This window comes from Ictidomys tridecemlineatus, chromosome 9, assembly GCF_052094955.1.
Source record: "Ictidomys tridecemlineatus isolate mIctTri1 chromosome 9, mIctTri1.hap1, whole genome shotgun sequence".
NCBI lineage: Eukaryota > Metazoa > Chordata > Mammalia > Rodentia > Sciuridae > Ictidomys > Ictidomys tridecemlineatus.
In genome coordinates, this window is record NC_135485.1 from 9,801,666 (window position 1) to 9,826,704 (window position 25,039).

General features: G+C 45.5%; 1 long non-coding RNA gene and 1 pseudogene across 2 annotated transcripts in view; one reads left to right on the forward strand and one right to left on the reverse strand.

Moving 5' to 3' along the window:
* Positions 1 to 11,899: 11,899 nt before the first annotated feature.
* Positions 11,900 to 25,039, reverse strand: part of LOC144366618 (uncharacterized) — a 33,183-nt gene continuing 20,043 nt past the window's right edge. For both annotated transcript variants that reach the window (XR_013425702.1, XR_013425703.1), the window contains exon 2: positions 11,900 to 12,050. This is a non-coding gene — a long non-coding RNA (uncharacterized LOC144366618). The remainder of the gene's footprint in view (positions 12,051 to 25,039) is intronic.
* LOC101960737 (presenilin-associated rhomboid-like protein, mitochondrial pseudogene) lies at positions 15,213 to 16,219 on the forward strand (annotated as a pseudogene).

Below are 25,039 nucleotides of genomic sequence, written 5' to 3' on the forward strand. Positions count from 1 at the left end.
GTGTTGGGCTCCAGCAGGCCTGGGATGGACCCCAATGAATGCAGTGTACCCACCACTACTCACCCAGCTCCTCCACCCAGGGTCCTGCAGTCTGTGGCTTCATCTGTTTACACCATTTGCCAGCTAAGTGCCCACACCCATCGTGATCAAAGCCCGTTTCTACTTAGCTGTGTGTTGTTGGCCAGGTGAGGTCTCCATGCCCTTCTGCCAAATACGCGATTCAGGGATGATGTTGCACCTGTGCCATTGTCGAACCTGTGAAGGTCCAGTGAATCAGGTGTGTAACGTGTGTAACAGGCGTTACTGCTCCTGTGGTGGTGGTGATGCTGAAGCTCATGGTGCTGAGTCTGGGGGCCGCCAAGTGCGGAAGAATACTTTTTTTCAGAGTAAAATTTAGTGGGTTGTATAGTGGGGGGATGCTAGCTTTCCAAGCTTCATGTATATGCACCTGGAACTCCTTACCTATGATCTCTACCATCTACAGCTGGGCTGGTGCTAAAGGCAAATCTCTGCAAGACAGGCTTTGTGATGACCTCTCCCCTGAGACACTAGAGCAGAAAGAGTGAATCTTAAGACTAAGGATAGCCAGAGAGGGGCAGTAACCAGCCCAAGTCACACAGCAAAGGTGGAAGGTGCAGTCCAGGACTCTTGACAATTAGCTCTGCCCAATCTGTCTAATAAATCTACAGTGAAGGGACCTACAGAGTCACCAGCCCTCACTGAGGACCTACTATGTGATAGGCCTGACAATGGACGCTTTACATCCATGATCCCATCTCATCCTCTTAATGACCCCAGGAATTGGATGTCATTTCCTTATTTCACAAGTGAGAAAGTAATACCAAAATTTGTAAACCCACCGACTGCATCCATTTTCTGTTGCTATAACTAAATAGTAAAAACTGGGAACTTTATATAGAACAGAGGTTTATTTAGCTCGTGGTTCTGGAGGCTGGGGACAGCAGAGACCAGTTGGAGTCTCAGTGGACATCAAGAGTATTTTTCCTCCTGGCCTCTGGCCAGGACACTGAGGTTAGCAGAGGTGTTACTAAACCTCCACATGTTCCAGTTACCAGCATCTCAAAGAATGCGTCCCATTCCAAACCCAGAGCAACTCACAGAAAACGTCACCCTTGATCCAAAAGCCTCGGCTCAGCAGGTCACTTCGGCATCTAAACTGGCACAGGCCTGTGGCGGGCACCCTGGTCCTCTCTCCTTTATCTTTCTGTTTTTTTAATTGAGCTTGTGATATAAGTTTCTGCTTCCAACCCTGCCCAACACCCTGCGGCCACACAATGGCAGGAACAATGGCCCTGCTGTCAGCAGAGGCCACAGCCTGACCTGCAGGAGGAGGAACCCTCGGCAGTGGGGCCACACACCAGGCCCGGTGCTGGCCAGTGACCACGGGCCACCTGCAGATGTTCACTGGCATCAGAACACAGTGTCTCTCCAGACGACCAAGCCCCTCCCTGCCTGTGCCTCCCAGGGTCCTGAGGAAGGCTGTCATCTCCCCTGACGCAAGGCCCCTGGACACAGCACCTGGGTCTCTGGGATGTGGCTCCTGGGCCAGGAATGGGGAGGGAGGGCTCCTCACCTATGGCAGCTCACTTGAACTTAGACCCCTGGACGAAGAGAAATCAATGCACACATCCATTCGCAGAAGGAAGAATGAGACAGACAAGGAGGGACGGGACAGAAAGACATACACAGGACAGACAGCCTAACGTCCGTCTAAGTAGAAACAGAAAGAGCCACATGCATATCAATCTGCTACAGAGGCCTGCGAAGCGCAGCCAGGGGTGAGGGATGAACTCTCGCCTGCCGCTCGCTTCTATGAATAAAGTTTTATTGGCGCGCAGGAACATCTGTTTGTTTACATGTTGTCTGCGATGGAGTTTGCCCTGCAGCCGCGAAGCTGAGAGAACATATTCCCCAAAGCAGAAAATATTAACTGTCTGGACTTTTACAGAGAAAATGTTGCTGACGTCCGATCAACCTCAGAGTCCTGCCAAGGACCTCACACACTTCGTTCTACTTTATCGTCATGGTAACTTTTATCCTGCAGGCATCAGTCACTCTACTCTTCAAGCTGAACACTTAGAGACGCGAAGTCACTCTTTCCAGGCTCTGGAGAAGTCAAGAGAAGCCTCTGGATTCGTCCCCAAGATACTGCCCTTCCTCTGCACCTACAAGCTGAGGGTCGGGCTCCCCTCCACCTGAGAAGATTCTGGTGAGGGATGGGGGTGGGAAGAGACAGCAGAGTGTGTCCCGGGGGAAGGCAGAGTGGCAAGAACCAACACAGCTCAGAGCACAGGCCACCCGGAGAAAGAACGTTTCAACTTCAGAGCTGGAAGGCGCCTCCAGATCAGGCGCATGTTCTGGGGACCAGAGAAGCAAGCCACAGGCAAGCCATGGGGAGTCACACGGCAAGAAAGTCCCCTCTGTTGGCATAAGACCCCAAGGCTTTCCACACTCAGCTGCCTCTGGCCTCCCTCTCAGATCCCTGTGCTTTCTGTGGGTCACACAGACCCAGGGAGCACTGAGGCCGCGAGTCCCCTCACGCTGTTTGGAGTTGTGATCAAACCAGTGTTAACTTGTGTTTTGACTGAGAGTCCTCATGTGACCATGGTTTCTGTTTGACCAGGTGCAGAGAAAGGACACAGCCCTGGAAACCTGCCCACCTGGCATCCTGTTGGTCACATGCTCCATGTGTGACCTTGGACAAGTCACCTAAATGCTCTGGCCTCAATCTCCAGCTGTACTCAGTGTGGGGGCTGGAATGAGTCCTCCGCATCGGCTCAGCATGACTCACAGAGAAGTCACACCGGAGCTCCCAGCCCTGACACCAGTCGATTGCCATCCTTGTTTTTATTCAAACTTGATCTCACGAGACCAAGAGTCAGGAATGCATTATTCAAATCTGTGAGACCTCGATAACTAGAATTTAGGCATTCATTCCACCAAAGGCATTAATTGAGCTTCATTCTTGCTAGGATTTGAGCTTAATGCTAGAATCCAGCTATGCATAAAACAGAAGTATCCAGACTGCACGGCAGTGTGACAAATTCCATACCCAGAGGCAGTCGAGAGCAGCTGGACCATGTGGCTCCGGAGCCAGCCAGCCTGGGTTCAGAACCTGGCTATACCACTAAGAAACGTGCAGCACAGCCAGGACACGCAACTCTCCTGTGCCAGAGGTCCTCCTCTGCAAAACGGAGATAAAAATAGCGTGTGCCCAGGACTGTTGTGCGCGATCAATGGAGCGTGTTCTCATAAATCTCTGAGATGCACGCATGTAGGTCGAGCACTCTGTGAACATTGGCCATGACGGTGACGGACGGAGGTGCCTAGGTGATCAGGCTGGGGGTGGGGGTTAGCAATGTCAGCTTCCCCAGGGAAGTGACATCCACACTGAGGCCCAAAGAGTGAGCAGGAGTCAGATGGGGGTGAGAAAGTTTCCTGGGGAGTGGGTGTGGGGGTGCAATGGCCCTGAGGCAAGGGCAGGTGGGAGCTGGGTGACCACAGAGAGAGCTGACAGGCGAGGCTGGGGAGATAAGCCACAGTAAGCCTCAATCTGAAATCTGATCATGAAAGCTTTACAGCCACCCTGTCCCACTGCCCCTCTGGAACAAGAGACATACAGCCTGTCACACAATTTATCTGCAGAGCCATGTGATAGACCCCAGGGGCAACCCCGCCCCTGCCTTAGAGGCCACACCAGCACTGGGCGCTGGGGCTGGATGACGAGGCAGGAGATCTTCCAGAAGCTGCTGGTGGAGCAGAGTCCAGGCTGGGCGCTGGCTGAACGCAGGGAAGTCAAGGGCCACTGCAAAAACGGAAAGGGGAGGACCTACAGCTAGAATTAAAGCCCAGAGACTCAGGGGACAGGAAAAATACAGGGAAAGAGACCAGAGGGGGAAAGAAGCCATAGGGTTTGAGACAAATGCCCACAGTGCTCCAGAAGGCCAGCCGCTGCTTCTCTGAGCTCAATGACAGGTGTGCAGGTGGGTCAGCCTGGCTTGGTGGACAAGGGTCTGGGTGGATAAGAAGCCCCCTGATACACCAATGGCCTGAGGATTGAGAGGTAGTCTGGGTATCATTGCAGAGAGAAAGTCACTGTGTAGTCACATGGCCTTGGCCAAGCATTCTCCTTCTGCCCTCCGTGAGGTCTGGGTGGTCCCCACCATCCCACTCCGAGGAGCCTAGGGAGAGGCCCTAGGAGAGGCACAGCCTTGAACCTCTGCTGATCTGAAGGCCAAGTCTGCAAGCCCCACTGCACCTCCACCTCATTCGCACATCAGCAGTGATAATAGAAGTGTCTCAAGTGATTCATGAGGATAATAGGAATTCATATAAGTTAGGTCCTTAAAGCAGCACTTGAAACATAGCAAGCACCCTCCATTATTATTTCACTTGATTTTACTTATTCTTTTCAGGAGTGTTTTGAAGCCCAGGCTCCATGTTGACTGCTCAGAACATAATGGTGACGGGTCTGATACTGAGAAAGTCAGGCAAGGGATGGAATGAGTCCTGAGCAGGTTCTCATGGCTGCCAGAGAGAAGCCAAGGTTGCTATGGGAGACCCCCTGGGAAAAACAAGCTGGATGCAGATGCAAAAATAAATAAATAAATAAGTCAGGTGGCAAATGCAAAAAAAAAAGTATGTCCTGATGTCTCCCATTTTTGAGCATGGCCCAGCAGGAAGGAAGAACAAATAGCAACCAGAACAAGAATCATCTCTGCCCCAAGAAGACCTAGGCAGCAGCATTATCGAGTCACTGACTGCCCATTAAAGAGGACACTGTTTTCCCCTTCATTACAAAGCAGGAAAAGATGCCACGTTCCGCACTTTTGTGGCTTGGACCAAATATGCGTTTCAAAGAGTCACCACCAACTTGTGCCCAAGTCTCCTTTTCTTCCTGATGTTCAGGCTTCTGGGTTTTTATTGTTCCAGTCGATTTATAGACACAATAAAAATAATATGAGATGCAATGAATTTGTCCTATATGAAAAGAAGGTATCAGCGGTTTTCAAATACATCCAGGGTTTTTATTTCTACTTCAAATTTCATGTTTTGAAAATTAAGTATATTAAAAGTTAGAACAACGATGATTCTTAAAAGCTTCAAAACCAAAACATTTAAAGCAAGGAAAAAAAGTCTTGGCCTGCAAAGTAAAGAGAGAAGGGAAGCAGTTAGCAGAACAATTCAAGACCCTCCATGTCAATTGCCCTCAGTCTTCTACCTATTTCCAGTGACTGGGATGGTCCGGTTTAAATCCCATCTGTAGTGATCTTCCTTCCATCTATTCCTAAGATGACGCAGGGACACAAAGGTATACATGTTTCTTCTGAACAAAATGTACCAAAGCAGTGTTGGGACAAAGCATCTTTAATTGGATTTTACAACCATATATGCTTTTGTAACAGGAAAATTGGAAAGTGCAGTAAGCCATAAAGAAAGAATACATAACCCAGAATTCCCGTCCCTCGAGGTCACCAGTCAACTTGGGGGCATCTGCTTTCTGACTCTGTGTTTCAATGCATAATTTACTGTTTTTTTTTTTAATTATTATTATTCACTTGCTTTAAGTAGTAAAGACTTGCTATTTATCTGTATTCATATTCAGCGTCTTCACTTCATGTTTTGCCATGGGTATTTTTAAGGGCTATTATTATGCACCGCTCCCACGTGTCTGATAACTGCACCATACTTTCTCTGAGGGGCAGTTCAGCCTGATCTTGAACCAAGGGTTGAGAATCGAACTGGACGGGAATGGACACAGTAAGGAAAATGAGGCCTAGACTTTCTTCCAAGGGCTCAGCTCTGGGGTCAGCTGAGAGCCTTTGACTGCTCCCAGGCCAGGCTGGCCTGGAAAAGAGAGCAGGACACCCAGGGAGAGGGCACTTGGGAGGCACCATGGCTTAAGAGCCAGAGCAAAACACCAGGTCTGGGTCTCCTGGGGACCAGGGACGCAGACTCTGAGACTCCTCCTTCTTCCTCTTTGTCCAACCTGACATGCTCTTTTGTTTTTTCCTCCACAGCTACTGTGTGGAGATGCCAGGGACCCCAGCCTCTCCCCACTAGTCACAGAGAGAGAGGTTCCTGGCAGGAAACAGGCCAGAGCTCATGGACCACTGGACAGGGACTTCTTTCTCTTTTTATTAAAAGATGAAATAAAATAAATAGAGATCCTAAGAATAGTTCCAAAATTTCTGAGAAGTGTATGTGAAGCCCAAGCCAGTCTTAAGTGACTCCCTGGGAAGAGCCAGCACAGGGAGCTAAACTGTGACCCTTCCACTAGTCACCACAGGAGCCATTGAAAGTGCAGAGTTCTGTCTTGTCTGTCCTTCTGATGTTCAAGAGGATGCCTTCCCATTATTGGAAAAGGCTGACAATTGGATTCAATAAATGTTTTGCAGCAAGATGAACTATAGGAAACAAATTCTGGAAAGATCCAGTTTCATGCGTTGTCGTGTTTACCAGAAACTCACACAGTGATCCAGATTCATCCCTTTCAACTGGGATGTTTGGATTGAGTTGAACTGAGAGTTTTACCCAAGAGCTAAAGAGAGTTAAGAGACTGGATATGCAAACAGACGAGGGCCAAACCACACACTGAAACAGCACCTGGACCCTCCAGCTGCAGCAGCCCAGGAACCCATGATGGACAGTCACTCATCCAGGAGTGACACCCAGCCTGCCATCCATACTCAGCCTAACAGGAAGCAGGTTCAGCAGTATTCAGGTATCTCTAGCAGTTGATCCAGGAATTCAAATAATTGCCCACAATGGCCAGGACTTGATGAGTAACTATCAGGTTCCCTAATTTTTGTTTCTACTTCCAACTTAGAAACCGCTAGAGAAAACCAAATAGGCACCTCAATTACACAGGGTGCCCTGCTTCAACATAGGCCACCTTCAGGTTCCCCTGGCCAACACCTCCAGCTAGGGCACAGTGGAAGCCCCATGCCCACCCCTCCTCCCCCTCTGAAAGCTTCCCCATACCTCTGTTTGCCTTGAGTCTCAGGAGTGATGCGGCTGGTCAGAGCGTGCTCAGAACAAATAGCCTTCCCTTGCTCTTATTTGGTTAGTGGTCACTGATTTCCGTAAGTTACACCTTCTTCCTCTGTTTTGCCTACTAATATCACGACACTTCACCCACCTTAATGCCACTGTTTTAGGATTTCATAGAATTGAGAAGTAGAAATAATTCAGGGCTCCCTAATTTGTCACACTGAAGTTATAAATAAGGTCAGTGAAGTGCAGAAACTTTTGATCCAATGCTCCCCCCATGACAGCCATTTCTCCCTGAAGATGGGGTCATCTCACATCAGGGTCTTGGTGAATTAAAATACAGAAGCCGATGAACTGATTGGGTGACACTGTGTACACTGCTATGGTGTATAGCAACAGACATATGCAATATGATCTAGAAACTTTATATAAGGGTATAAACGAGAACTTAAATAAGATGCCATTACCAAAGTATATTCCAAAGAATATTAGTCATTGTTGTGTGAAAAATAAACTTTATTATCAAAGCACTTAAAACGTGAGACCAAGTTTAATAAGATTTTTATTGAACATTTAATTTACCAAGAGAAAGAAATGATATATTTCCAAACATAGATGATTCTGGAACTCATTCCGAGCAGAGGATCTCTAGGCTCTAGAGTAACAAGAGCAAAAGATTTGAAAAATGCTTTTATAGGAAACTAAGATGTTTAATAACATTCTAAAGCCTCTTTGAAAAGAGGCATCTAATGGAAAAGAAAATACCACTTCCTTAATAGCATCTAAAGTTTATTAAGGGCTTACCATGTTCCAGGTACTCGATTACAGTATCTCATTTAATTCTCACAATATCCCCAGTTAGCTGGGCACTATCATTATGACTTATTTCACAAGTGAGGAAGGAGAGTGCCTGAGAGCTTGGGCAACTTGCTCAAGAGTTAGCTTCCACAGGAAGAGCTCACTAATCATCCTTCCCCAGCACACTGGCCTTAGGGAACCAAGGAAGAACAGGCCCTTTTGCTTCTGCCTATGCATCTGAGGAAGTCTGACTGCCCCTTTACCAAAGGAGAGTGGACATCAGTGAGACTCGTGGAGTGCCTGGCTCTCAGCCCTCTAGCTTGTAGACTTGTTAGGACTTAGCTTTGAGGGTCTATTACAAGTTAAACTGTGTTCTCCCAAAATCCATATATTGAAACCCTGCCCCGATTGTGAGCATATCTGGGGACAGTGCCTTTAGGATGCTGTTAAGGTAAAGAGGTCCTAAGGGTGGGACTCCAACTTGATAGGCCTGCGAGAAGGTTATAAGAAGAGAAAGATTCTGTCTCTCCTTCTGCCATCTGAAGGCACAACAGGAAATAGACTCTATTTGAAAATAGAGACTTTAAGGGGTAACTAAAGTAAAATGATGCTCTCCCGGTGGATGCTAAGCTAATCTGACTGGTTTCCTCACAAGAGATTTGCGCACACCAAGCTCCCCAGGGTGTACAACCACCTCAAGAGACAGCGAGACTGTGGCCTCCTGCAAGAGGCTTCATGGACAACCCATCCTGCCAGGCCCTTTGTCTTGGACTTCCAGCCCCCAGAACTGGTGAGAAAACACATTTCCATTGCTTAAACCACCAAGTCTGCAGTGTTCTTTGATGGAAGCACTAGCAAATTAATTCAGGGTCAGAATCCCCGGATGAACCCTGTACCTTCCCTCATGAGACCCCAGGTGAACCCTGTACCTTCCCTCATGAGACCCGTGGCTTTGGCAAAGCCATTGAGCTCTTCTGCGCCTCAGTCTGCAGTCTGTGCACCAGGGCGGCAGCAGCACCTCCGGATGGTTCAGGGTTAGTGGGATCATCCACTACCCAGGGGGCCTGGCATACAGTGAGCGTCCAGTGAGCGGGACATTCATCCTCCCAAGGCACAGTCTACTGGGAACTCTCACTGCTTGCAAGTGACCTCATAGCTACCAGATTCTTCAAGTGCAGGTAAGGAAGGGAAGGCCAGAGCAAGTCCCTGATCTACAAAGCCACCCACCCTCTGTCAACCTGCCAGCCGGGATGGTGGACACCAGGGATGTTGAAATGCTCTCCCACCTGCCGCAGTCCGGCTGGGCAAAATAACTGGGAGGTGACAAGCAAAATAACTGGGAGGTGACAAGCAACTTCAACTTGAAGGTTGAAGCGGGAACTGCTTTATTGCGGAGAAACTCAGTGGAAACTGAGTGGGAACTCAAGGTAGTGGGCACCCAAGGTAGCAGGAGCTGCCTTATTGCAAAAGAGCAGAGGTATATATACCTTACTGATTACACACAGCTTGACTCAATTAGCATCATCTAGATACAGCAATCAGCCAATAAGGAATCCCACCATCTAAATGGCTCAGTAGTGTTGCTTCACAAACCACTCCTCCTGGCAAACTGCCAGGCGCCATCTTGACTTGATTTGTTGTCCCCAACACCCACCAAGACAGGTTTCCCTGATGGTGTAGCCCAGATGTATCCACCTGCCTCCATGCTGGCCACATGGACAGAAGATACCACCCAGGGTGAAGAGGTATCTATTTTCCTCCTTAAGTTAATTAAAAAATAATAAAAAAAAGTTTCATTAGTTAAAGTGGGTCCTCAATAAGCAGCCACTTGGTTACTTGTTTTGTTTTCTAAATTTTTTTATTTGTTCTTTTTAGATGTACATGACAGTGAGTGTATTATGCATACATGGAGTGTAATTTCCCATTCTTGTGATTGTACGTGATGTGGGGTTTCACTGGTTGTGTATGCATATATGAATGTAGGAAAGTTATGCCAAATTCCTTTACTGTCTATCCTATTTCCATCCCCCTTCCCTTCCCTTCATTCCCCTTTGTCTAACCTAATGAACCTCTATTCTTCCAACCCCCACTTCATTGTGTAATACCAATTGCATGTCAGAGAGAAAATTTAGCCTTTGTTTTTTTTGAGACTGGCTTATTTCACTTAGTATGATAAGCTCCATCCATTTACCAGCAAATGCCATAATTTTATTCTTCTTTATGGCTGATTAATATTCCACTGTTTATATATACCATATTTCCTTTATCCAATAATCTGTTGAGGAGCATCTAGATTGGTACCATAGCTTAGCTATTGGGAATTTAGCTATAAACACTGATGTGGCCACATCACTATAGTATGCTAATTTTAAGTCCTTTGAGTACATACTGAGAAGTGGGATAACTGTGTTAAATGGTGATGCTATTCCATGTGTTCTGAGGAATCTCCATGCTGCTTTCTGTAATGGTTGCACCAATTTGCAATCCAACCAGCAATGTATGAGTAACCATTTCCCCCCACATCAACACCAACATTTATTGTTACTGGTATTCTTGAAAATTGCCATTCTAACTGGAGTGAGATGGAATCTCATATGTAAGTCTCTCATGTAGTTTTAATTTGCATTTCTCTAATTGCTAGGGATACGAACATTTTTCATATATTTGTTGACTGACTATATATCTTTTGTGAAGTATTTGTTCAGTTCCTTTGCCCATTTATTGATATGGGTTATTTGAGGGGTTTTTTGGTGTTAAGTTTTTTGAGTTCCTTATATGTCCTGGAGATTAATGACTTAGCAGCACTTTTTTAAATGGATCTGTGCCATATAATAAGCTGAGGCCATTTTGGTCTGGGATTCCGAGTTTCACCTGTCGCCTGGTAGTTGCACAAGGGCACATGAAGTGGTTGCTAGACCTGTTACATGTCACAGGTGTCTTCAGGGCCTACTCTAAGCATAAAATCTCTGTTTCTGATTCTTTTATCTCACAACTTAAAGGATATCACACCTTAGTCACATTCAAAGGATGACTTCACTGGCCTGTTTTGTGAGGGGTGTCCAGAAGATCCTCAAACCTCTAAAACTGCCTGACTCTTAGAGCCTCTCAAAGCCTGTACAGTCTTGAAGAGTCTCTCAAAGTTGGTTAAAGTCTTATTCTATGGAGCGGAGTTCAGTTCTGTGGTGGCAGTGTGTCTGTAGAAGGACAAAACACTACTACTTCTCACCTTACTCACGGTGTTTAACGCTGCTTCAGAGCTAACTATTTGCCTGTCGAGGTCTTTCATTCGTGCAACGAGTCCTTATTGAATATTAATTATGAGCTAAACAGTAAAACAGAGCAAAGGCTCTGCTCTCATGAGGTTCACATTCTAATCAAGGAGACAGACAATATGCAAAATGAATAAAAAGTAAATGATAAGTTACAGGATGATAAAAGTTAGAAAGGAATAAGTTGTGGAAGGGAATAGTGAGCCAGGTGTACGGGGTGCCTGGAGGTGCAGGTTGAGTTATACGGAAAGCCCTTGCCAAGAAGTGCTGAGCAGAGATTTGATGGAGAAGGTAAGGTCATTGACCTCCTTGAATCCACCCTACCACTAGACCATGTGATTTTGCACTGGCAACTGTGTGAGCACACCTATATGAAGCGATCTAGAGAGACTTAGGAGAAGTTGACGGCCAGGATGATGGGGTCACTCGAGGACTTGGGAAACCAGAGGCCTGAGAAATGGGACTTGGTCTTCATTAGCTGGAAACTTTCCTGGGGTCTCCCTGCAGTCAGACCCTGGGCCACCACTCTCAGCCCGGCTTTGACCCAATTAAATGTCTGTAGGTGTCACATAAATGGGACCTGCAACTCTCTCCTTCCCGACCTCTGACAGACAGGAACGGATGTATCCCTGACCCCCCCCTTCACCTCAGGTGGGACAGGGACACAGTTGCCCCCCCACCCCCTGGCACTTCTCTATAGAATATCTGCCTCTTGGCAGTGGAGGCCTAGTCACGCTCAGCCCTCAGCTGCCTGGCCCTGGCAGGTAAGTGTTTCCATGGTTCAGAGCCTGAGTTCTTCCATTGCTTAAACACCACAATACTGCATAGCTGTGGAGGCTTTATTCATAACTAGAATGCATTTCCTGGGCACGGCAACCATCTTCACTTTAAGGAGGACTCTCTTCATAGGTGCCATCTGTCCAGTCTGAGGGACTCTGAGCTCAGAAACGCCAGCTTGAAATTCTTCACCTGTGAAAAGGACACCACATTGTGATTTAGCAGTAGGTTCTGCAAACTTTGCAGCCAATTCTGGCTCTGACAGACCTTTTACAGATGAGAAAATTATGGCACAGGAAGGTTCAGTAACTTTTCCAAGCACACACAGCTAATAAGAGGCACAAGAAGGATGTCTCTTTGTGATCCTTACCTTTAAGTACTTCTGGACAATGCTTTCTTAGTAAGAGAACTCAATGAACAGTCAGTAATCAGGGCTTCTTAACTACAAGTGGCTTCCATCCCTTGCCACCCTCATTTCCTATCTCCCAAGGAGTTTTTATGCTTAATGACCCTTAGACCAGCAGCTGTTAAGAATGGCCCCATGTTGCAGATGCATGTGCCTGTCAAACCCAGGGCCTTGTGAGGCCTGCCACAACCAGGCCACTTCCCTAAAAGTTGGCTTGAGGGAGGGTCTCTTTTAAAGAAAGCTCAGGGTTTCGATTGACGCCTGTTAGAACACATCTGGGAAAATAGCGTGGGAAAGTGAGCAGAGCAGGCATGGGCTTGAGGATCCCTCCCTCCAGTTCTTGGCCACAGGGTAATCAGCATTCTCTCATGCCTACGAGGGCCATGGGGGGAACTATGAGAAACTCTCTGCTGGAAACTCCCGGGCTCCAATGCCGGGACAGAGAGGACCCTAGGACAGAGCCCTGGACCACTGTGCAGGCCACTTTGGGCAAGTTCCCCAAGACAGAGTGAGGAACGGAGCCAGGCTTGTGACTCAGATCCCCAGGCAGGCACGAGGGTTCCCGCAGGAGCAGGGTCTGCTTCTGCCTCCCAGGCTTGGTTCAATCCTTCCCTTTATTTTGCCGAGCTGCTCTGCCTCCGTATTCGGTGAGGTGGTTGCTGTTGCTGTTTGATTTGGTCACGTTATTTTCTCTAGTGAGTTTAACCTGTGCAAAGGAACCAGGAGAATGGGGCTGTGACCTTGCTTGGATGAGAGTTTGAAAGGACTGAAAGCAGAATGTGCCCAGGTAACTCTTTTCAGTGTATGGTGGAGGCTGAAATAGACGTCAGAAAGACCAAGTAGCAGGAGAAAGAGACACAACCCTTAGATGGCCCACGTGGCCCCTGCAGGGCTTCCAGACTCGTGATGTGCACAGGAGCCACCAGGACATCTTGTTAAAATGCAGACTCGGTTCTGCTGTGGGAGGCCTGAGGTGGTGTTGACAGCGCTGCTCTGCAGAGCGTACTTGGAGCAGAGAAGTCTTGATGAGAGCCAGCCCCCCAGGTTGAATTTGTTTTGCTAGGGAGATTTTAGGAGGAGAAAAAAAAACACAAAACAACAACAACAACCCAATGCTGTTTTCAGCAAAGAATGTGTCCCTCAAAGCCTAAAAGCTCATGAACACATCTCTGCAAACAGAAGGACTGGGAGGAAAGAGAAGCTGGCTATTTTCATTGACAAGTTTCATTTCTTTTTCATGAAGTTTTGTATGATGTAGGAATGATCAGAAGTCCGGACTCTTGTTGAGTCACCCTGCCTTACCAGAGAGTCTGAAATTCTTACCTTGAGGAACAGCTATGTTTTATTATGACGCCATTTCCCCGAAAATGATCCACTCAAAACAGTTGTTGTAACATTGATGCAGAAAATGAGTCCTGTGATTCAATCGTCTAGGGACACAGTGAAGTAAAAGAGGAAAAGTGCATTTCCTCACGTGACTCCAGAGAGCATCCACGCTGAGGAGCATCACGAATAACTGAGATGGCCACACAGCAGGACAGGGGCCTCTTGGTGGACTGCAGGCTGGCCTCGTTGCTGGACTCCTCTCTGTTCCCTTCCTTTCTTTCTGTACCAGCAGTTTATAAAATGCCAACTACACTGACAAGACTTGTGGAGAGGTTCTTTATTTGTTTCAGCAGAGATTATTTTTTCAGTACTTAATATCAGTGGAAGGGCAGTGAAATAAGTCCCCATAGACCACAGAGGTGAACTTAAATTGGTGTCAGCCTTTTGGAAAATTCTTTGCAAGAAATTAAACAACAACAACAAAAAATAAACCAATAGGAATATTTATAAACCCTTAAAGTACTAACTTCTATGGTCCCATATAATTCAGCCATCAAAAATAAAATAGAAAAACCTAAATGCCTTCCTATTGGGAATGCTTCAGATTATCTATGATGAGTGTCTGCATCCATTTTCTGTTATTACCACAGTAGCCAGGAGTGGGTGATTTATAAGGAAAGAAGTTTATTTTGGCTCATGATTCTGAAAGCTGGGAGGGCCAAGATCTTGGCACTGGAATCTACTCGATTTATGGCCAGAAACCTGTGCTGCTACAGGTCACAGCGTGCATGCAGATGAGGAAGGACACGAGGTGCCCTTGCTTTACAGCAGCCCACTCTTGGGGTAACTAAGCCGGTCTCTCCAGAGCAAAAACTCACTCAAGAAAGGCTTCAATCCACTCATGAGGACTCCTCCTCCACCGCCAAACACCTTTCACTAGGGTCCACTCCCAAAAGGGCACACTGAGGAGTTAGGGTCTCAGCACAGGAACGTTGGGGAACACAATCAAACCACCACAATGGAATCACTCAGTGTGATACTATACGGCCATTGCAAATGTCTAGAGAACCACCCAAGTGTACTTGACAGTGTGCTCAATTGACGGGGAAAACTAGCTGAAATTCTTTACTCCTCCATCCCTGACCTTTGCAAATGACCTGGAAACCCCTTCCTACCCAGAGATAAAATCGACTTCCCCACCCTAGTATCCATGTGGGTCTTGTAAGTTGCATGGGCAACAGGTGGCAGTGAGGATGAAACCATTTCTATTCTCTGCCTCCCACCCTGTCTTTCTCTCCATGTGAACAACCCTGGACTTAAGAAGCCATCTGTGGGAGTTCTGTAGTCCCCTAAACCAGTCTGAGAGCCAGCCAAGAACATCTTGTGACAGACCCATGATCAAGTCATCAGAGTATCTAAGAAACTTTTCAGCTACCCCTTGAACCCATATGCAATCATGTGTGGTCATTATTGTAATCTACTGAGAGTTGGAATGGCAATAGGTAACTGAAAGAGTTATAATATAATATAAAAAGAAAAAGTACAGAAAAAAATATATCAACAAATGTGAAATAATTATGACCCAAAGGAAAATGGAATGTGTGAAAATGTAATGAACAGTCATGGCAGGTCAGTGAGTTTTTTAAATACTGATGTATTTCCTACACTTCCACATTTCCACATTTTCTCTGATGAGTATGCATTGATAATATTTGCAAATTATAAATAAAAATCGGTTCCTTTAGAAGTAATAACTCAGGAGTCACATGTGGTTAACAATTGCCAGATACTCTAGTAAGGAGAATCCTGGGGCGCTGTTATTTTGATGGCATAAAAGTTGATTGGTTTGATAGCATGAAACCACAAAGAGGATTGACCCGTGGTAGAATACCTTAAGTGATAGCCAAAGGACTGTGACAGGTATCATAAGTACAAATGTCCTTGTATAAATGTCCTCCACAGCAGACGATGATCAGATGCTTCACACCAATCCAGCCTCAAAGGCCCTTTGTTTTCCAACATTGCTGTCACATTCGGCCATTTCTCTTTATTTCACATGGCAGAAAATATATGTTTTGTGGAGCTTTTCCTCCAGCACAGAGAATGTGCTGAGTCAAGAGCAGTTCTGGCAGCATATCTAGCTGTTTCTAAATTTGTCAATAGTGTCTGTCAAGTTGCCACAGAAACATTCGGACCTCCTCTCAGTGCATCAGGTATGATCATGACTGTGCCCACAGGGGTCGGCACTAAGATCCCGAAAGCAGAGCTCACCATCACCTTCCTCCCAGGGCTCACAACAGGGAATGCCCTAAAAGCCATTATTGCCATGGATCCAGCCAGAACCATCCTGAGATGGAAATGTTTTGATCATGCAGCCCATCTTAGGGGAGTTTTCTTCAGCATATGGTATATTATTTATGGTCATGAACTATTTTGGAAGAATAGGTAGCCTCAAGTGAAAATCTGGCATGAAATGAAAACTGATAGTCCCCAAAAAGGAGGCGGCTCTAAGTCAAAGTGGTTTGTTGATCGGTGCTGCTTAGAAACCCCAGGAACACCTGACCCCAGAGAGACCATGTCTGGGCTCCTACCTGGAAGACACCTAGCATCTAGCCTCTTGGTATTTTAAACTCTGAAACCCAGTACCTGTCTAATTAGAAAGTGAATCATGACAAAAACGTGAAATAAAGGTTTATATCTGTATAAAAAAAATAAAAACCTTTTCCCAGGAAGATAATAGATGTTTATAAAATACCTTATAACCTGGAAGGTGTTATAGTTTTAACCATGATACATACTTTTCTAATTGTCAAATGCTCTAATAAGATGCAGCTCTTCTCTCTCTGAAATTGATGGGTTTTTTTATTTTTTAAGAGAGAGAGAATGAATCTTTTTTGTAGACAGACACAACACAATGCCTTTATTTTTATGTGGTGCTGAGAATCGAGCCCAGGCTAGGCGAGTGCTCTACCGCTGAGCCACAATCCCAGCCCTGAAATTGATGGGTTTTTTACATGTTATTTTGATTTGAGGTCAGAATGTGAGCTTTAACCCTAGAAACCAGACAACCTAGGGAACCCAGCTGACATCCTTATCATTAAATAATGCACAATGGCCACAATGTGTATCGAGCAGGTCCTTCTCAGGCTGAAGTGCTGTACTTTCATCTGAATGGGGGCCTGGAACTCAGCTAGCAGGTTGTGCAATCCTGGGACTGTTCTCAGAGAGAGTAGCAGGAGGGACCTCTTCTCAGGATAAAAGCTGCTTTATGATATGTCAGGAAAGACATTTGGAAGTACAGACAGGATTAAGGACAAGACTTTGTAGTTCTACAACAACTTTCATCCAAGCATCTAGTGATGTTTTACTGACATACCGCTTTAATCGGCACAACCTCTGAGGGCAAGCGGCGAGTTTTACTAGCCCTACTTCATAGGTGGAAAAACCAAGGCAGAAGAGGATACATACTAGTTAAATTTCTTCAGTTTTCAGCAACAGAAAAAAAACAAGTGGCCAATTAAGTAAATTTATTATAAAAATAAAAATAATTAAAAATCAAAAATACTAGGTGGTTGCATATGTTTATACATCTAGTTGTTATTTTTAAGAAAAATCCAAAGAAAGAAAATGGAAGCTAGGCAGGCATGAAACTACTCATGCATATTATGGGATGGATGGAAAGTAAAGAAACTTCTTTTAGACTTTGGCCAGTCCCAGTGTTCATCACTCTGCCCCTCTTGGAATCACCAGGAGATTTGAGAAGCCAAGAAGAGAAGAAGGTAAACCGGAGCCTAGCTCAATGAAAGCCTGTATTCTCTGTACTTCAGGGCAAATGTGGAGGAGTGACATATCTTCCATTTTTCTCCCACCAAGGAAGTGCATGCACCTCAACACCCCAAGCCATTCCCTGTTTCTAGGTCCCTGCTCAGCAGGAGATGGATGCTTTCCTAATTACCAAGTCTTCCATGCCCTGAGTTGTTCATCCTCAGGGATGTGTTCAGAGCTAGTTCTAATGTTGCCACCCAGAATTCCTCCCACCTTCAAACCCAAGGTCTCTTCTGTCTCAATGTTCTCACCTATTCCAAGGAATTAGGTAATGAGAGTTCTAGGGTACAGCGTTGTTATGAGATTAATAGAGATTGTATTTGTAAAGCACTTGGAGTGATCCAGGAACACGGCATGATCTATTTGTAAGCTGCTATCATCCTCTTCATCATCATCATCACCACATTACTAACATTCTTATTTAGAAGCATGGGATATTTACTATCAACAACCTTCCATTCACTGATGCAGATTACTCTCAACACTGAGCTGGTATCATTGTTCCCATTAAATAAAGAAAGGAAGAATACAGTTCCCAACTGAAGGGCTATCAGCTCCTGGGTAGCACCTTCTCCTGCTTACTTCCACAGACAGACTTTTCCCTTCCCCTGTTAGTTCCAAGAAGAAAAGGCAAAACTCCTCATCAAATACGGTGAGCTTGCAGGGGTGGAACTCTTGGCACATGGAAGGAAACATCTCTGTTGGCCACCCATCACCAGGGGAGGAAAGGAATTCTGCAAAAGGACAAAAAATAACAATGCTGGAGAGGATGGGAAGAAAAGGGAACTCCCGACACTGTTGGTGGGAATGTAAATTAGTTCAACCATTTTGGAAGAAGCATGAAGATTCCTCAAAAGAACTAGAAATAGAACTACCTTATGATCCAGCTGCCCCACCACTGGGTATGTATTTAAAGAAATGAACTCCGTATTTCAAAGAGATGATTACACTCACGTGTTTGTTGCAGCATTGGTCACAATGACCAAGATGTGGAATCAACCTACGTGTCCATTGGTAAGTGACTGAATAAAGAAAATGAGGTATACACTCACAATGGTATATTATTCAACCATAAAAAAGAATGAAATTCTGTCATTTGCCGCAACCTGAATGAAATTATGTTAAGTGAAATACTTCAGGCATAAAAACAAATACTGCTTGTTCTCACTTAGATATGAAAGCTAAAGTTGATCTCCAGGAAAATAGAATGGTGGTTCCCAGAACCTGAGAAGAGTGTAGGGCAGAGAAGGCTGGAGGGGTACCAGGGTGCAGTGGAATAAGAGAAGGAGGACGGTAACTAGGGCCAGCAACATTGAACTGGCCATTTCAAAATAGCTAACAGGGAGGATTTTCAGTGTTCCCAGTGCAAAGAAATTATGTATGTCTGAAGTGACAGGTATTCCAATTATCCTGACCAGATCATTACATGTATTGCATACATGCATCAAAATGCCACACTGTGCTCCATAAATGTGTAAAATTATAATGTGAAATTAAAATATACATTAACCAAAACTGTTTAAAAAGAAAAGAAAAATTCTCTGGATATGGAGAAAAATAATCCATGATCAACCTAAGCATTTTCCCCACTAAACACCAAGTTCCTTCAGAGAGTGGCTCTGCCAACATCAAAAAGTGGTTCCTGACACTTGGCAAGGACGATCACGTGTACATTGACCTCAAGATCCTGGAGAAAGATAAGGAATGTTCTCCAGAATACTTCTATGTCTGGATCCTTTGGACAATTACCTTTTCTTCTCCCTTCTTGCCATCTCTTGTTCCAGGGGTTTTTTCTCCCTCTCCTTCTTAGTCTAGAAACCATATTTGTTTGGCTCCATACTTGTTAATCTTCCCTAATCGGCTCACGGCCTTTATCTTCTCTCTGAGCCCAGACCATACTCCGATGACCCTTTTTCTCATAAACACTGCAAATTCAACATATCCAAAATGGCATCCCCCATAACCTCATCATCTCGCAAAGTCCTCACCTCTTATTAGGATGACAATGCCAATTGACTTTCAACTTGAGTTCTGCAGGGACATTCAAACCACAGCACTGGGCGTCTCCCCATCGCTGATCTTCCACAGGCCCTCGGTTTTGGGTTGTGGGTGCTGTTTCAGTGGTCAAAGGCATTTAACCCTGAATTCAAAGCCACCTCTTTGCAGTTCACTCACTGTTCCTTACACATCTACCAAGGACTCGTGAGACATGTGTGTCGATAAATCCCTGTTTGATTGTTTCTTGTTAATGATGTTTTGCCACAGGGATCTTTCCCAACTAAGAACAATAAAGGATAGAGAGGAAGTTATGTGTTTCTCCTACCGCCACACTGCCCAGGCTCCCTTGCTGTTAGCAGTGTCGTGTGACTGGGCCGACTGAGTCCTAGACAGGGGAGTGCAGATGGAGGTCATGTGCCATCTCCTGGCCTAATCCTTAAAAGCTTTCTGCACACCCCTTCTCTGAACCCTTGCCTGCTCTGCTAGCTCAGCGTTGGTCACCAGACAGCTTTGGAAGGCATGTCTTGAAAATGGTAAGGCCAGTGTCAACCTGGGACCCTGAGTAACTTCACGGAGAAGATGTCTTTCTGTTGCCAACTAGAACATATGCCTCTGAGAAATAATCTTGCATGGCATTAATGAATTCAGGGTTTATCTGTCATAACTCCATAATTAATTGCACTCATTAATGTATCTTTCTCAAGCAGAAATTTGACCTTCTAAAACCCTTTGTTTTCTGCCCATCATCCTTGAAATGAAGTCCAGAGCACCCTGGCTCTATGTCTTAACTCTCTACTCTCAACTCCCACCATTAATATCACACGTTTCACTTGCCAGTGAGCATCCGTCTCCTAACACGCCTCTCTGTCTCTCCCTACCTGCCTCCTGGTGTTTGGCACACTCTTCTTATTTTAATTACAGACTCTATTAATGTTCACCTTTAAGGATCAGTTCAAGTACCATCTGCTCCAGGAAACCTTCCCTACCTCCCCAAGTCCTGGCTAGATTTCTGTCCCCTCAGCGATCCCCTCTACCTCAGTACATACCGAATCATCCTGATCATGTGACCATCTGGTCTTTTGCATGGGATACAAGTGAGCACCACAAGGAAGGGCCATGAATGGCATGCAGCTGCAGTCCCAACACCAACACTCTTTATATTAAGTCACGGAAACCTCCCTCGTTCCCTCTGATTCACTTGCAAGACTAGTGGTGTGCCTTGTTCGTTCACTGGGATTCTTTGGTGTATAGAAATACTCCAAGAAAGACTTGCCTACTAAGGAAGTTCAGACCTAGGCACACTTTTTAATGGGAACCCTCGTTCAGTTGGGTGAAACAAAAAGTGGGATGGTGGGCTGGGGATGTGGCTCAAGTTGTAGTGTGCTCGCCTGGCATGCGCAGGGCGCTGGGTTCGATCCTCAGCACCACATGCAAATAAAATAAAGATGTTGTGTCCACCGAAAACTAAAAAATAAATATTAAAAATATTCATTCTCTCTCTCTCTCTCTCTCTCTCTCTCTCTCTCTCTCTCTCTCTCTCTTAAAAAAAAAAAAAGTGGAATGGTGAGGAGACATGAGCCTTAGTTCTCAATTTCAGTCCCTGGTGCTGACTTGCTCAGCTGTCATGGATCAAAAAGTAGATGGTAATGTCAGCAGAAATGCTCCCCTCTGCAAAAGCTCAGATGCAGGGACCTTTGCCAGAGCTCCTGAGGCCACTGCACTCAACAGCAGGTCTAATAAGCCACCAGAAAACCTCTGGAAGCCCACTTTTCAGCTAAAACAACTCAGTAAACATTCCCCTAGCCACGCATTGACCCACCCCTGAAAATCCAATCAATTCACCAGGGGGTTGAGTTGGTTGACGAAGCCCCTTTCTACTTTAGACTATAACTCAAGTGAATTCAAGTGGGAAAAAAAACATATATGTGTTGGGTAGGGAAAGGCCCTGCCCATTCCTTCTCCCTAAAACCCCAAAAGGCTATTTATTGCTTTCATTAGGAAAAAAGAAAATTCAGATCTCAGCAGCACAGAATAGTTAACCCTTCGGGAAGAGAGCGAAATGACTTTCCCTAATTTCCAGTGGATCTCCAAGAGCATAAAATGATGCACAGGCAAACTCCCAATCACCTTGCCACATGGTTCAGTCACCTACCATGTTGCTACCACTAACATGGCTCTGCCCCTTGAGGAACCCAAGGCACCGTGGTTACAAAGGTGGATGAATAAATGCAAAGCTCGAGTATGGTGGAGGTGAGTGAGGACTGGTCTCAAAGGAATTCCAAGGTATGTAACGGAGGCACAGGGTAGGTACGCAGCCCAGCCTGACAAGTCAGAAGAGACAGCAGCCGAACGAAACCACAGAGGACCAGGGACAGTTGAGAGGGAAAGCCTGAGGCACAGGAGGAGAGGAGAGGTGTTGTCTCTTTTTTTCTTTTTTAGTTAAGCTATAAAATATTCTTCCTCTTGTTAAACAGAGGTTAAAGGGAAGTCATTAAAGATCTTAAGCCTGAGAATGACATAATGATGGACAAGCTGGAGGGAGGCCAGAAGGGAGGCAGGGGGACCAGTCCCGAGGCTCATTCTCCACTTTCCTCGGGGATGAGCCATCTTGCTAATTATAACTGGCCCTGAAACCACAGGCAATGACAGAGCACCAAGGGGCCCCCTGCTCCTGCCAGGATCCCTAATAAGTCTGGCTTGACAGAAGACTTGGCTTCCTCTGTCTCATTCTCTTGCAAAACCCCAGAATTCACCCAATGTCTGGGTCTTGAAGCTTTTGCAACCTGACCTCATTGGACCTGGGGATGTCCCCTTGACTAAGGACCTCGGGAAGGGAGCAAAAATGGAGCTGCCAGCTGATGGGGGAACCCCCAGGGACGTGGAGTTCCCCTTGGTCCACGGGGAGGAAGAGGGGTTAACCGTGGTGCTTCTCGCCCTGGAAGGGTTGAACTCAGATTTGTAGTTCTTCTGAGACGGTCAGAAGCCAGGGTGAGTCATGAGCCTGGTTGGCCAAGGGGCAGGGAGGGAGATGGCTGTGAGTCACCGCGGAGGGGAAGTCTCATTAGCTCTGGGCTTGAGAAAGACCTGAAGCCCAGGGCCATGGTGCCTTCTGGTTTCTCACAGGTTACCTTTAAGGCTTTGAGTGGAGCCAGGACCTCATAAAGGACTGTATGGTGGCCTTTTATTAGTGAGTCTAGATAACTAGAAGTGGAAAGATAGATTTAAAAAAAACCCACAGGTAAAAGACAGGGTTGGTCCTGGGGAAACAGACTTTTAGATCTTTAAAAAAAAAAAAAAAAAAAAAAGATAAAAAGTTGTGCTTTGTTCTTTCTCCCCCTCTCCCTGCAAAATATGACTTGGTAGCACCAAGGTGCCGTAGGAAGTGTATGAGTGACTTTTGGGGCCAGAAAGGTCTGGGCTGGATCCCTGCTCCACCACTCCTTCACTGTGTGATCGTAGGTAAGTTGCTGAATCTCTCTGGGACTTACATTCCACACCACCAACTGGACTTCAAGCACCAGCCACGATGCCCACCCTTGAACAACAACTACAAGCCTGGTACTGGACTTGGTTTCTTATTTGCATTATCTCAAATAATTCAGGGTGCTAGGGTTCAGGTGTGGTTCGTCCCAGGATGGTTCATGTGCTGGACATATGGTCTCCACTGGGGGATGTTGAGGTGGTGAAAACTTCAGGCAGTGGGGACCAGTGGCAGATAACTGGGTCGGGTTCTGACAGGGTTAATACCAGTACTCTGGAGTGAGTTAGTGGGATCTTAATAAAGCAGGGCCACCCCATATTCTTAGTCTTTTCTGCACATGAGCAATCCTCTTTCTACTTTCCCACCCTGTTTTGATGTAGCCAACTGGCCCTTACCAGAACCCCAACACCACACTATTTGGATATTTCAGTCACCAGAATCAAGAGCCAAATAAACCTCTTTTACATATAAAATACCCAGCCTCAGACATTTCACTATAGCAACACAAAATAGGCTAAAACAGCATCTCTATTTTATAATAATATATTCATATTCATATATTCACTGGGGGCAGTCAGGAGGATTAAATTGAATGACCCAGCACAAGACTCCTAGCACAGCACAGGGAATTCAATTGAATTTACATATCTCTCTTATAAAAGAAAGGGGGGAAAATGGCTTTAATTTTAGTCATTCTTGAACTTTACTGCATTGTTTGCATTTTTTTCTGAATTTAACTTCACACACATCATCTTCACTCTGATTTGTCGTATGCAGTGTCTTAGAACTACTAACATAGAACAAAACAATGAGAAGCCAATCTGCCCAAGCAGCAAGGAGAACTGGGAATATCTCTTTCTGTGACCTGCCTACTCCTGCAAGACCTTGAAGTTCGATATAAAGGCTCCTCTGGCTTTGCCAACCTACCTTCAGGCTGTACACAGAGAGCCATGGGGGCAAGTGAGGTGATTCCTCCCCTTGGGGTGTCAGATTTCTTTACCCTTAAAGTGAAGATTCCTTGGGTACATCTTGTATCTCAGAGAAGATATGATTATACAATAATTTAAAACTACAGCTCCTGACAGAAAAGACTGTGGGATTGTTTTGGTTGAATGATCTGTAGATAAATAGCACACAGAAATTGCTCCACGAGCCGTTGATAAATGAAGGATGAAGGGTAAACAGATGAATTCTAACTGCAGAGAACTGCTGATTCCTGTCTGCCCGAGAGCCCAGAGACGTGTAAGGAGAGTGCTAGTTTGGAATCAGACAGATCTTTCTTAAAACCCAGGCTCTGCCACTTGCCAACCTTGTAGGCACGTCACCGTCACCTCTCTGAGCCTTCATTTTTTCATCTATAAAACTGGGACAGTACTACCTCTGAACTGTGTGGGATCATATCATCTATATATAACTCTAACACGCGCGCTCTCTCTCTCTTTCTCTCTCAATACATATAGAGTAGGTTACTCATATGAGAATATTCAATACAGGGACTCTTATATACTAGGCATTCAAAGTTTTCCTTCCCAAAATCCCTTAATTGGGAAAAACTTCATCCTTTACATTTTCTCAACATCTTCCATTGATTTTGTCCTAATACAGAAAATTTGTGCTATGTATACAGTTTTGAAAAGGGAAGACCCATGAAGGATTTCAGATTTCTTTACCAAAAAAATGAATTTGCTTTTCTTCTTCCCCCTTCTCTCCACTTCTCCCCTCCTCTCCTTCCTCCTCCTGCCCTCTTCCCCTCCCCTACTCCCCCACTCCTCCTCTTCCATGCATTAATCTGAATAGCTATGTTAGATCACAAAGTTGACACAGGGGACAAGTTAGGGAGACAGGTTAACATGGACCTGGAATAAGAAGTCAAAGTGTCTGGACTTCATTCTTGGTTCTGCAATGAGTTTTGTGATGTGTGGCAAATAAGCTAACTTCTCTGTGCCTATGTTCCCTCATCTCCAAAATAGAGACACTAATAATATTTACACCCTACAGTTGTCAACAATTGACATAAAGGAAGCTCTTAGAATAGTGACTGGCTGATATTTATTGAGATGCTGTGAACTGCCCAAGGTCACATGGCCAGGAATAAGAGCACTCCCCACACCGCAAGGGGAGGGAGAAGGCAGCTGTGAGACTTGT